Source organism: Lotus japonicus, chromosome 3, assembly GCF_012489685.1.
Source record: "Lotus japonicus ecotype B-129 chromosome 3, LjGifu_v1.2".
In the NCBI taxonomy this organism is placed as follows: Eukaryota; Viridiplantae; Streptophyta; class Magnoliopsida; order Fabales; family Fabaceae; genus Lotus; species Lotus japonicus.
The window spans coordinates 74,495,098-74,508,490 of record NC_080043.1 but is presented as its reverse complement, the minus strand read 5'-3'; the positions used below and the strand labels follow the sequence as shown (position 1 = coordinate 74,508,490).

Below are 13,393 nucleotides of genomic sequence, written 5' to 3'. Positions count from 1 at the left end.
AAAACAAAATTAGACTAATCCCTACCTCTCCCCCACTTATTCCCCTTTTCTTTCCCCAAATCCCTCCTCCTCCACCACCCCCGCTGCCGCCGCCACCAACAGATCTTCTTCTCCCTCCCCCACCAATCACCAACACCACCACCAGCCATACACTGCAATCAACCATCGAATAAAAGAGGGAAGATGGGAGAGGTGATACCAGAAGTGAGATCGGAGAAGACGATGAGAGAGGGATCAGAAGAAATTTCGATCGTGGTGACCCTGTGGTGGAGACGCGAACGACGTTGGCTATGGATCTATGGTTCCGTGAAGACTGAAACGGTGGAGATGAGGTGCTACGTGACGACGCCTAAGATCTCGACTATGGAGGATCCCGATCGATTATGAAGGCTGGGCTTGGTTGGTGTTTGGCTTTGTTTTTCTGGTGGTGGTGGCGCTGTTAACACATCCTCACTCCAGCGGCCACCACAACCTCTCCTGCCACCGCCGGAGCCACCCCTTTCTTCTCCTCATCTCCTTCCTCTTCAGCCATGGCAAAATGGTGGTGGTGGGTAAACAAGGGTTAACTATAATTTAGTAAAATAAAAAAATTCAAAATGAATTAACTGGAAAGCAACCTGGTATAGCAAGTAAAAACAAGGGTTGTGTAACCTTACACAAAATAAAAGTTGTGCACAGTAAATAAACCCGTGGATTCATGACATATTTTTGACACATATTTTTTTTTTCTCTTTTTGAAAAGACTAACTTTATTCGAGAATTTAGTAAAAATCTATTTCAGATACATTTTAGCCAAAGAAGAGATGCACGACAAGGAACTATGAGACACTCCCCGTCCCCGCCCCATGTGAGTACCATCCCTAATTAAGCTTTTGAAAAATATTGACCTAATTTATTTAATAAATATGCATGACCTAACTTGGATATAATGCAAGTTATAAGTCTATGTGAGCGGCCTGAATTATTTCATCTTAACAAGAAGTGGAAGTATATTGTGAAAGAGGAATGAACTAGATGGGACCAAACAACAAGAACCTAATGGGCAAATGGGCAATGGCAAGTGGAAAAACAATCAACTAAGACCTTGGTCCACATTTGATCCCACTTGAGATTTGTTCTACTGAAAATTTTGAAGTTTAAGTTGCTGCAATGACTAGTTAGGCACTTCCTCACATTGAATTATTCATTTGAATCATTTGATTGTGAATGTCGATATATGCATTGAATTTGAAGAATTGAAATTTATTTACAGATCAAAAAAAGGGAGTATATATTTGTTCAGATTTTCTCGACACCCTATTGATTGGATGAATGAATTTCATTGAAATGAAAAAGAAATCAGCCGTTGGACATTTTTAGCATATTATAGTTACTAAAATGATCAGTATTATTGATTTTATAGGATTGATTCGTTTTGTTGTCGGTTTTAATGATTAAGTGTGGAATAATTAAAGCCCAACTACAAATAATAGTTGTGCCTCATATTCACAGTTTCAGGATCAAGGATTGCGCAAATTGAACAGTCACATCAATATTTTTTTATATGTCCCCTAATCCATTATAATTAAAATTTAATAACGATACGATGAAAATCTAAATACGTTTTGCATATACGTCAATCATATATTTCATAATTTTACCTGGTAGTTGGTGGTGAGAGTTTTACCATTTCATATAAAGATTATGTCAAATATGATTGTCTTAGACATGGTCATGTATATAGTAATGCTAGTAAGACAATAGCCTTAGGCCCCAATTTTTTTATAGCACAAAGTATATATTGATGAGATTTAAGAATGGTAATGAAATATTGAAAAATTAGGTCATATTAATTGCAGCGTAAAAATTGGAAAAATAATTTTAGCAATTATTAATAATATATAGTGTTTTGTATTAGGAAATTTACATTTTCTAAAAAAATAATGAATAAACTATCCGTTATTTATACTTTCCCAAAATTGAAAAATTAATTTTGTTTACTCTAACTGTTAGTTCTTTTTATGCCTGAGTATCTTTAGTACTGTATAAGTTTACTCTTCACGTACGGTTCTCTAAGAAAAACGAAAATTTTCATTATATCTACCTTGAAGTGAATTGTCAAAGGAAATACTTGATATCAAAGTGTTGCAAAATCACTCATTATTTCATTTCTTGTGTTCCATGTAATTATATTGTTCATCATTTTTATTTTATTTTGCAGTATTATTTTATTTATATGTTTAATTCTTATTATATTTGTAAGAGAACATGTGAAATAGAAAGTATGAATCTAATTTTGAAATAATGAAGACTAATAAAAGAAAAGTTGAAAAACTAATTCAACGTGGCTCTCTTGATAAATTTGTTACCATTCCTATAGATGAAGTAGAAACAAGTTTAATAGGTGAAAACATGATAGGACAATCACCTACAAGATAGGTTGAATGAGTTAGTTATCTTATTTATTGAAAGGAAAATGTTTTAATTTCTTGATTATAAAACTTTTATAAATGATTTTGCATCTCAAAAATCTAGAAGATTAATATAAAATATGATAGCTTATATGATATATTAAGTCTCTTTAAAATTCTTGTCAAAAGAAAACCACTTTAACATTTTCACTTTAAAATGTCTATACATGACTCTGGTCTTATAGAAGAATACTTGTAGTTTAATAAAAAAAATCATAATTTTACATTTTTTTTCCTTTTTATAATTTTAAATTCAAGTATAGTGTGACAATATCATAATATAATTGAACATTTGCATAAAACTTGTGTATGAGCAAAGAAGAAAAACATCAGGTTTAGCAGAAGCAATCTAATAGAACCTCCGCTACTACCGCCGTTGTTTGCTCTTTCGTTTTCATCTTTGTTCATCGTTGATCCTTTCCTTTGAAGTTTCTTGTTCGTCCTCTGCTGTTGTGCATTAATTAACCTATCACACCTCTTATCTTACTCAGACCAGATTGATCTCTCACTTTCCTTCTCACTCACCTGATTTCGACTGTTATTTTGATCGTTTAGCCTCATTGTGTACAAATAAACATGTGGTATCTATGAAACGTGCAAATATGGGTATGTCAAAAAATGGAGGCACGGAGGCTGTTTGGTATGGCTAAAGAAGGGACGACTGATCGAGGATGAGGGCTGGAGGCTTAGGGTTTGAGAGATTAGAACAGAAGAAATAGGCTCGTGGCTCTCAGGCTAAAAAATGAGTAAATGATAACATAATTTGATCCAAAAAAATAGGACATACTCGATTTAGATCATTTTTATTTTTCTAAATCTGAGACCCAATCAATTTGTTCGGATTTGTAAAAATTAAATCACAACTAACTTGCAAATATTCAAATCGAACCAAGCTTTTGTCTTTAGATTGAGTTGGATCGAACGAGTTGATTAGGTTAACCCAGCCGTGTGTATCCCTATGCTAAACCGTGATAATTTATGTTTACAATTTAGTTGAAGGTTGAAGCTGCCTGTAAGAACAATGTGATCCAGGTGATATGCCATTCCCAAGATACAACTACCATCACGTGTGAGTGTGTGTGGACCTGAGCAGTGAATCTCATGTTGATGTCGAAGCTGTGGGAAACATGTGCTCGGTTGGGGAGGGACAGTTTGAATGTATTAGGTTAGATAAGAGCTTATGTTGTCATGTTCACCTAGCAATTAAATTCCAGAGACACATGCTTCTGCTCACTCTATGTTATGTATATCTTGTTTCACCACGACTAGTAGCAACATAGCAATCATGTGGCCCCTATATATTCTTCAAGAATAGTTTTCATATATAATAATGGCTGTACATGTCTATACATTAATTTGCTGCTTGCCCACCTGATTTTAAAAACTCCAAAGATCAATCAAAATTTGGATGTGGAATGTCACATTTGTGATCGATGTGTTTAGCCTTGTTGCTGGTTCCAAATGGATTTGGAATCTTGTCATTGATTGTTTTCCTTAGAAAATAAATGACTTTTAATTTTATTTTTGGTTGCTCATCTATTATATAAGTGCGATTTTGCATTTCTAACAGTGACGGAATTATGAATAGACATGATGGGGTCATGACCCCCAAACTTCTAGAAATATTTATACAATGTATTTTGTGTTCAAGTAAACACTTATATATACATAACAATGCATAGAAAAGACAAAACAACTGAGAGCCGAAGTGGTTGATATGTTTGTATTTGGACAAGGTTCAAAGCCTATTCCTAATTTTTTGAGTTATACATTCACATCTAGAACTTGCTAGTGGCTTGGGCTAGTTCTCCCACGATCTCTTCTGGACTCACCTTTTCATTTCCTTGGTCTTGAAATGGTGAGGGTCTTTGATCGTTCCACGAGAAGTTTGGGTGATTCCTCCAACCCAGATTGAAATTATTTGAGTAGGGGTTGTTGTGAGAATTACCCATCGCCTTCACCTCTTCATCAAAAGCAACGTCTTCAAAATTCACGTGGCTTTTTTCCATTCGTTTTACCATCAAATCAACATTTTGAGACAACTTTTTATTGGAATCAAGAACATAAAATGACTCAACTTCAAGAACAACTTCTCGGTTTTTCGTGTCATGATTTGATTGTGCATCTCTAATGGCCAAGTTGTTGATGATCTCAAGGGCTCTCTGACTAGGCAATGAATCATATGCACTAGAAATCTCTGACTAGATTTATGCTAGTTTATTTGTTGTGTACTCATTCAATGATGAGTATAATTTCTCTACTTGTTCACGGGTAGGAATATTATGACCTGGACACTTCATCAGAAGCCCCTTGAAAGGCTCCCATGCCTCAAACAAATTATATGATTTATGTTGGGTAAAAGCATAAATCTCTTACTTTTCCTTCCTAATACGAGTGGTTGGAAAGAACCTGGTGATGAATTTCTCTGCCAAGTCATCCCATGTCCAAATGATATTAGGGGGTTGTGGCCTCAAAGAATAGTGAAAGAGAATCATCCGGACAATGTCTGAGCTGATTTCACGCCTTTTGCGAGACTCACAGTGTCTAGTAAATCTATCCATGAGAGCATGTGGATCCTTATGCGAGGAGCAGTGGCGGATCCAGGACCCCGGGGTTAGGGGTTCAAATTTTTCAAATGAACACATCGGTAAAAATATAATTAAAAACAACTTTAATATGTTTATACATTAGAAATTATACAAGTTATAGTTGTGCAAATAGGTGGGTCTTTGATGCAAATAGGTGCAAAACTTAGTCTACTAGTATAATTTAAAATTTTCAAGGGGTTCAAAAAAAAATTATATAAGAAATTTAGTGCAATTTTTTTTGTTCAGGGCCCCTCACTTACATATAGGTCCGCCACTGGCGAGGAGCAATGATATCCCTTAGTGGTCTTTATGGATCAAATTCCTCATCGTCTTGTATCTGGCGAAGCCTCTGAACTTCAACTTCAGTGTCCCATCTCGCTTCATACTCAACCCTGAGTCTTGCCTCTACCTCCTCGTGTGTCTCTTCTATTGCAGCAGTTGTGTTTACTCGTTTCTCCTTCCTCTTCTGTGAACGATTTGAACGACAAGTCCTTTCAATTTCTTGATCAAACAATAACGATTTTTGATTGATTGTACCTCACATGCACTGAACAAACACAAATTAATAAGACTTGTACAAGAGAAGTAAAGAAAAAAAAGACTTAAAACCAATAGATAGGTTCTATTATTATAGACAAAATCGCAATCCCCGACAATGGTGCAAAAAATTTGATAACTCCTTGGTAAGTGTACCTAATCGTTACGTAGTAATAAAAATATCGAATTCATGGATCGCGGTTGCCTAAATTAATTTCACCAATTTTATCTCTTAAAAGACTAACGTAACTTAAGAATTTCAAAATTAAAAGAAAAGCAACTGTGAAGTATTGGAAGCAGTCAAAAAGAGAAGTACCTAGGGTAGGATTTCATCAATCTCACTTATGTTCTTAAAAAACTAGTTAACTTATGAATTTCTAGCCTATCTATGATGCTTGGCTTAATTGCAACTTTGGTCCCTGACGTTTACCAATTCCACAATTTTAGTCCCTCACCTAATTTAATTACATGGATGGTCCCTGACTTTGCTACCCGTCTCTAATGTTGGTCCTGTTGTTTATTTGTTAACGGATGAGACTTACGTGGATGTCCAATTGGAGAGAGAAAGAAGGACTGAAGAGAGAGGGAAGCACGTGAGACCTGCAACGGTCATCTTCTACCCTCTTCCTCCTTAAAAAACAGAGCACCGTGAGGAAGATGTTTCGAAGCTTGAGATTTAGCGAAAAGGGAAGAGATAAAAAACGAACGAGTCCCTAGATGCGAGGAAGAAGGTTGAATCAGTTGCTGGTCTCTTTCTCTCTCCAATTCAACTTCCACATCAGCTAAGTGATCATCCACGTAAACCTCCTCCATTAACAAACAAACGGTAGGACCAACGTTGCAGACTGCCAGCAAAGTTAGGGACCATCTGTGTAATTAAATTAGGTGGGGGACTAAAATCGTGGAATCGGTAAACATCAAGGACCAAAATTGCAATTAAGCCAACTTATAATTAAACTTCTAGCACTAATCTCTTAGTTTCTACACGAGTACAATTAGATAATTAACGTCTTTAGTTACTAGCTAACACAATTAAGAGTTACCCTTATGTCTAAGGCGCATGCGTTCCTAATCAACTCCTCACCAGATCCCAATTTCCTATCAATCTCTTAATCGCATACAAAATAACAAGATAAATCTGATTGCATTATTCAAATATAAAAGATGAGGAATTCATAAATAAAACTAAGAATCATGAGTTTAAGAGTAAATCAAAACATAAGATTGAAAGATTTAAACCCAAAATCTCCAACTACCTAGGAAGGTTTAGCCAAGCATGACTTTCATGATCCGATAAATAATTGAAATAGACGACCCACAAAAAATACCCTTATATCTCCAGGTCAATAAACCACACGACGAAACTCCCCCACCTAACAGAATTCAACCCATGAAAAGTCTCAAGAAGCTCCGCTTTCCAATACTCCAATGAAACCAAGTAATTAAGAATTCAAGCTCCAATAGTATACGTCCGAACAACGCCCCCAAATCTAACCCTTCCCACATTCTCGAAGGAGCTTCCATCCGTATTCAAAGTCACCCAACCTTGCGGAGGAGCCTACCAAAAGATCCAACACATACCATCCGATCAAGATCATGGCTCAAGCAGCAGCTCGATGGAGAACAAGCTGCCAGGCTCCAACAAGCAAATTGTAATTTAGGATAAGTTTGATAAAACAAACTTTGAAGCATACTTGCTTAATCTTTAACTTCAATAAAAAGAAAGAAAAAACACTTGAATAACAGTATTGTCTAATTAAATTTGGTTTTTCATTTGGAACCACAACACCCAAAACCATAACACCCAATAAGAAGTGATTGGTCCAAAAATTCACCAAGAGGAAGGCATGCTCAAATTGCCATGTGAACTTGCCGAAAGAGGAAGCTATGATTTCCCATTTCCCACTGTTAGATAATGCGATTCATTTGGTTTCAAATTCCGCGCTAGGGCTGTTTCATAAATAAGAATTTAATTTTTTTACATCAGAAAAATAAATTGCACTCACCAGGAATCGATCCCTGAACCTCCACCTACTCAACCCATATGTTCCCTAACTTTTACCACTTTGAGCTAAGAATTTAATTACTATTTTCTTTTGTATATTAAAAAGATAAATAAGAATTATATTTAATTACTATATGAACATGTATTCTTTTTTTTTTTTCTCCTTCATAGGTGTATTTTTTCCTTTTCTCCACTTCGTTTTTGCTTTAAGTGATGTGAAAACTTTATCCATCAAGAACCTACCTTGGTTTGTTTCAGTCCCCGTTTTTTTTTGATAAGCCAAATATTAAGGAAGCACTAGGTGTGCTTCAAACCAAAATTTACAAGAGAAAGGAACAAAATTCAGTCCCCATCTTTGATATATACTAAGGATATTATTAAAGGGCGGCCCTCTAGGTCCGAGGCGGCGGTTCCCCCGATGGTGTTGGACTTGTGCCTTTACCTGAGGGGGGAATGGTTTGTTTGACGTTCTTATATCTGTAGAGGTTCTAGAGCTTGAACCCTCTAATGCGGGTTCTACTGGAGAGTATTTTACTAGATCAAAATAGGCATGACTTCTTGGGAAAGTTTTAGGACTTGAGTACCCAGACAACGATCTTAAAGCTATTCGTGGGTTGGAGGGAGATCTTAGAATAATGTTTTCTTCCTAGTATATGAGTGAGATGAGTTTGCTTGCTTATTTTTTTGGCTTTGAGAGCTCTTTTTTTTTCAGATTTTAATAGGTTGTTTTTTTGTTGGGGCCTGTGCTGGGTATTGTTTTGGTGGATTTTTTTTCCTTTGTAAAGGTTTTGGACGCCTCTTTTTTTGGGTTACCTCCCCTTCGTGTCCCTTGTTTGGACCTCGAAGTTTTTCATGCTGAATGAAATCATTTAACTTAAAAAAAAAAATATTATTCAGTTAGTAGTTATCAACATAAATTGTAAATAATTAAGATCCGTATCCACTTGCACTCATGGAGTATTATGTCATGTGGGCGTATTGGAATTTGCATACGCTTGATTTTGTGTTTGTACTTGGTGAAACATCAATCATGTAACAGCATCTTCAAACTATTAGACCTGAATTAAACTAAGATTAGTTAAAATGTCTTTGCAATTCAAGGAATATATCGATTGTTACAAATCCAAAAGAAAAATCAAATTAGAGTTGTCTTCAATAGAATATAAGTCATAATGGAGCCGTTAGCAAGCATTGTAATACATGTGGAGTTTCACGTCATAAATCATTGGTGACCGAGATAAATACAATATGATTCACACTTAACCTCTAGAGTACAAGTGAGCATATTGTATGTGTTGGTCTTCGTCTTCTCTTATACTAGTCAACACTTAATTACATCATCATGAAGTTTTGATCCCTTCCGCTTTGTTTATAGCCTCTGTCTTGATCTTCAACTCGTTCCTTCTTATCGTGATCCAGTCGACATTTATGAGTTTCGATAGCATGTCAAATAACCAATTATTTCAAATGCTTAAGCTCATGTTAGGTAACGGTCACATGAAAAATTTTATATTATATTTCTAACATAAATATTCGGTTGCAAAGTCCTTGTTTTCTTATATATTCAGCATTAACTTTATTCTTTCTGCAAAAACCGTCCCCCAACTAAGAAATTAGCGAAAAGCATCCCCAAGTTACCCTCTGTTAACACATTTGGTCTTTTTAATATTTTTTTTCATCCAAAATCTAATGGTCTGAGGGATCAAAAGTGCAATTAAGTGAACCATATGGAAAATTGGGGGACCAAAAGTGCAGGTCACGATGTGAGGAAGTTGACTTAATTGCACGGTTGGTCCCTCAAACCGTTAGATTTTGGATGAAAAATACTAAAGGGACCAAATGTATTAACGGAGGGTAACTTCAGGATGCCTTTTGCTAATTTCTTAGTTAGGGGATGGTTTTTGCAGAAAGGGGAAAGTTGAGGAACCAAAAGTGCAATTAAGCCAAAAATCTAATATTGATTCAAAGTTTCACATTCATATTGAAGTTCATGTTCATCGAAGTACATCACTGAATATTAACCTCAACAAAATATGAAGGATATCAAATCTAAACACATCAAAGCTGATCAAAATCATCATCTAATTCATTAGTGTATCAACTTGTGAGACTAAATATCTTACTAGAATAAGACCTGTTATGGTAAGTAAACATCAGCAACTTCAGTATTAAATATACAGAGCAACATAAAGTCCAGGTATTATGCAACTACAGTTCACAAAACCAGCTCCGGCAATCAAGATAAAGATAAACCTTACGATTGTGTCTGTTTAAAGAAACCATAAATTAAACACAGCAGGCCCACTATTTGAGACTAAAATATCTTACTAGAATAAGATCTGTTATGGTAAGTAAAATCAGCCACTTCAGTATTAAATTAAGCAACATGAAAATAGAGTAATGGCATATACACCTCACTTTCTCTTCCATCTCATTTCCTCACATTTTTCTTCATCTCTCTCTCTCTGCATTTTCTGTCATATCACAAATCATATCACTCATTTCTCTATCCAGAGACTAGAAATTTAGAATGTACCAGTTGAACAGTTGACAGTTATCCAATACATTAGAAGAATAAAATAAGATGTAATCCCATCAATTAATCATCTACCATTTTACATTAATTATAGGTTGCCAGAGACTTGATTCACCGTAACTGATTTAAGAGAATAAATCAAATGGTTTTCTGTTAAAAAAGAGTATCTACACAGTTCTACATTGTTCCTAATTTGAGTTGTATGCAATGTATGCAAGAGTAAGAGAAAAATCAGGGAGTTTAACAAATTAATAAAGGGAATCAGCTAGCAAATCTGAACCTGAACATATGGCACTGCTACGCTCTCTCCATACCTGCTATTGCATTGAACATATGAACCTAGTGGTAATATTTCCATTTTTAATGGTAACTAGCTACTTTTAAGTATAACGAATGGGAATCAGAACTAAAAGCCGGTGATAACAATAAACTATACCAATAATTCTTTCATCTACCCCTCATGCTACCATTGACCTCCATCTATATACATTTAAAATTATAACTAACTAATGTAGATATAAGAAAATACATAAAAGATGCCATGTTGTTCATACGGAATCTGCAAGTGTCTCCTAATAATGATAAGCTAGTGTAATGAAACAAATAGTCTCTAAAAACTTAAAGAATTGGTTTATAATTCTACTTTTTGCATGCAAGTGTCTCCTAAGAACGGAATGAGAATCTCTTAAGTTTATATTCTTGGTTGAAAGAGCTGCTGAACTTATTTATCACGGTAAGGAATAAAACAAGCAAATATAACAGGATAAAAAAAAGCAAACACACAATTCAACTAAATATATCTAAGCATAAAAACAGATAAGCAACTCTTAAAACCTGCAACTACAAATAGAAAAAACTGCAATTGCATATAAAAGAGGCAAAATTAAGTACCTGGACAACCTTGAAATTCTAGCCTCCAAATCCAAATGGTTTATAATTGATTAGAGAACTAAAAGAGCTTGTGTATATGTAACAACAAGCAAGACCAATAATCAATCTTAAAAAGTGTTGTCTAACAAAGAGAGTATAAAGCTTCAATGTAACTCTGCATTCATGGAGAATCAGTTTCACCATGACACACATCCAGTAATTGATCAAAAGATTATCCAAAATAGTAAATTTTATTTACTCAGAAAATAAAAGCTCTTTAGCGTAAGCATAATGATTCCGTTCTTAAATCAGGGACAAGCTTCCACAAAAGATTCTAAATCAGCTTCAAATTTCTTCAATTTCACCACACCCACAGTCATGTAAAACAAATCCCAATCATGCCATCAATGACTTGAAATCTATACAATGAACTAGTGAATATACGTAAGACACTAACACGCAGAGGACTGAACACGTTCAGCGTTTATCAACCAAGAAAGAATCAGCGAAGAAAGATCTTGTCATTTCATCAAACAGTTTGTGAGCATAGAAGGCAAATTTCCACAGCCTGTAAAAATGATCCTTATCCCATTCCTCTTCACAATCACAAGAACACACCAAGTAATCGAGTAATTTAAAGGCTTCAAGTGCAAGCATTTAATCCAACAGATCATGAACAAAGACTAAAATTCTCAAAGCAAACTTAGAACACCCTATAGCTAGCATCTTAAACCTTATCAAGACATGTAATCAGTGAAATCACAAACTAATGCATTTGCAGTTTACAAAGCTAAAAGCATGAAGGGGGACTTTATGCTTCTTCAAAAAGTGATATTCTCTCTCATTAGAGAGGGAGCAACTATTCATCTCAAACTAGAGAGAAATATATTCCCTTAGAAATTAGTGATGGAATAATCTCTCTCAAGACATTTCCTCATTTAACGATAGCCTTAGGTTGTGTTTGGATGAGAGATTGTAGAAATTCAAGGGATTTTAAATGCTAGCGAATTCAATTGATTCAATTGAATTCCCTTGAATTTCAAATTTTATTGTTTGGATAAAATGGTGAAATTCAATCAATTGTAAAATTCTTTGTTTGGGTAATATAATTGAATTTTCTTCATTTAATTTTTTTTATCTTAATATAATCGGTCGAAAACCCGAAAGTTGACCTAATACCCTAAAAATCAGTCCGACTCTCAAAACTCGACCGACAACTTAGAAGTCGACACAAAACCCTAAAAAGTGGCCGAAAGACCGAAAGTCAGCCGAAAACCCGAAAGTCGGACGAAAACCAAAAATCGGTCGAAAACCCAAAAAAATCGGCCTGACTCTCAAAAATCGGCCGAAAACTCAAAAGCCGACACAAAACCCTAAAATTGCCTAAAAACCCTAAAAATAGGCTGAAAACGTGAAAGTCGGCTCGAAACTCAAAAATCGGCCCATAACCCTAAAAATCGACCGACTCTCAAAAATCGGCTGAAAACTCAAAAGTCGGCACAAAACCCAAAAAATCGGCCCGACACTCAAAAATTGACCGAAAAACCTAAAACCTGACCTTTCGGGTTTTGGGCCGATTTTGAGTTTTCAACCGAATTTCTAGTTTTCGGCTGATTTTTGAGTTTTCGGCTAATTTTAGGGTTTTGGGTCGATTTTTGAGTTTGGGGCCGACTTTCACGTTTTCGGCCGATTTTTAGGGTTTTGTGCCAACTTTCGAGTTTTCGTCTGATTTTTGAGAGTCGAGCACATTTTAAGGGTTTTGGGCCGACTTTCAGGTTTTCAGCCGATTTTAGGGTTTTGGGTCGATTTTTGAGTTTCGGGCCGACTATCACTTTTTCGCCCGAATTTTAGAATTATCGGATGATTTTTAGGGTTTTGTGTCGATTTTAGATTTTTCGGCCGATTTTTGAGAGTCGGGGCGATTTTTATGGTTTTGGACCGATTTTTGAGTTTTCGGCCGATTTTCACGTTTTCAGCTGTTTCTTCGGGTTATCGGCCAATTTTTAGGGTTTTGTGGTGCTTTTCGAGTTTTCGGCCGATTTTTGAGAGTCGGGCCGACTTTTAGGGTTTTGGACAAACTTTTAGTTTTTCAGCCGATTGTTGAGCCTCGAGCCAATTTTTAGGGTTTTGGGCCGATTTTTGAGTTTTTGGCCCACTTTCGTGTTTATTGCTGATTTTAGGGTTTTAAGCGGGTAATGTTTCATCCACACCTCTCTTTTGAGGTGAAGAAGTGGAATGGTGAGAGAGATATGAAGAAAAGAAAAAGTAAGAGAGAGAAAATATGAGATGTGATAGATGATAAGATGAGAGGGATAGAAATAAAAATATGTGAAAATGAAGTGTTTAAAAAATGAGGTGTGTGTATATCATTACTCGTTTTAAGCCGAGATTAATTTTTTTTGACTGA

At 35.5% G+C, this 13,393-nt stretch overlaps 1 non-coding gene across 1 annotated transcript; it reads left to right on the top strand.

Annotated features, from left to right (window-relative positions):
• The first annotated feature begins 4,727 nt into the window (after window positions 1-4,727).
• LOC130709643 (small nucleolar RNA R71) lies at window positions 4,728-4,834 on the top strand. The gene has a single exon (XR_009010122.1). It is a non-coding gene; the product is annotated as a small nucleolar RNA R71 (small nucleolar RNA).
• Window positions 4,835-13,393: the final 8,559 nt, after the last annotated feature.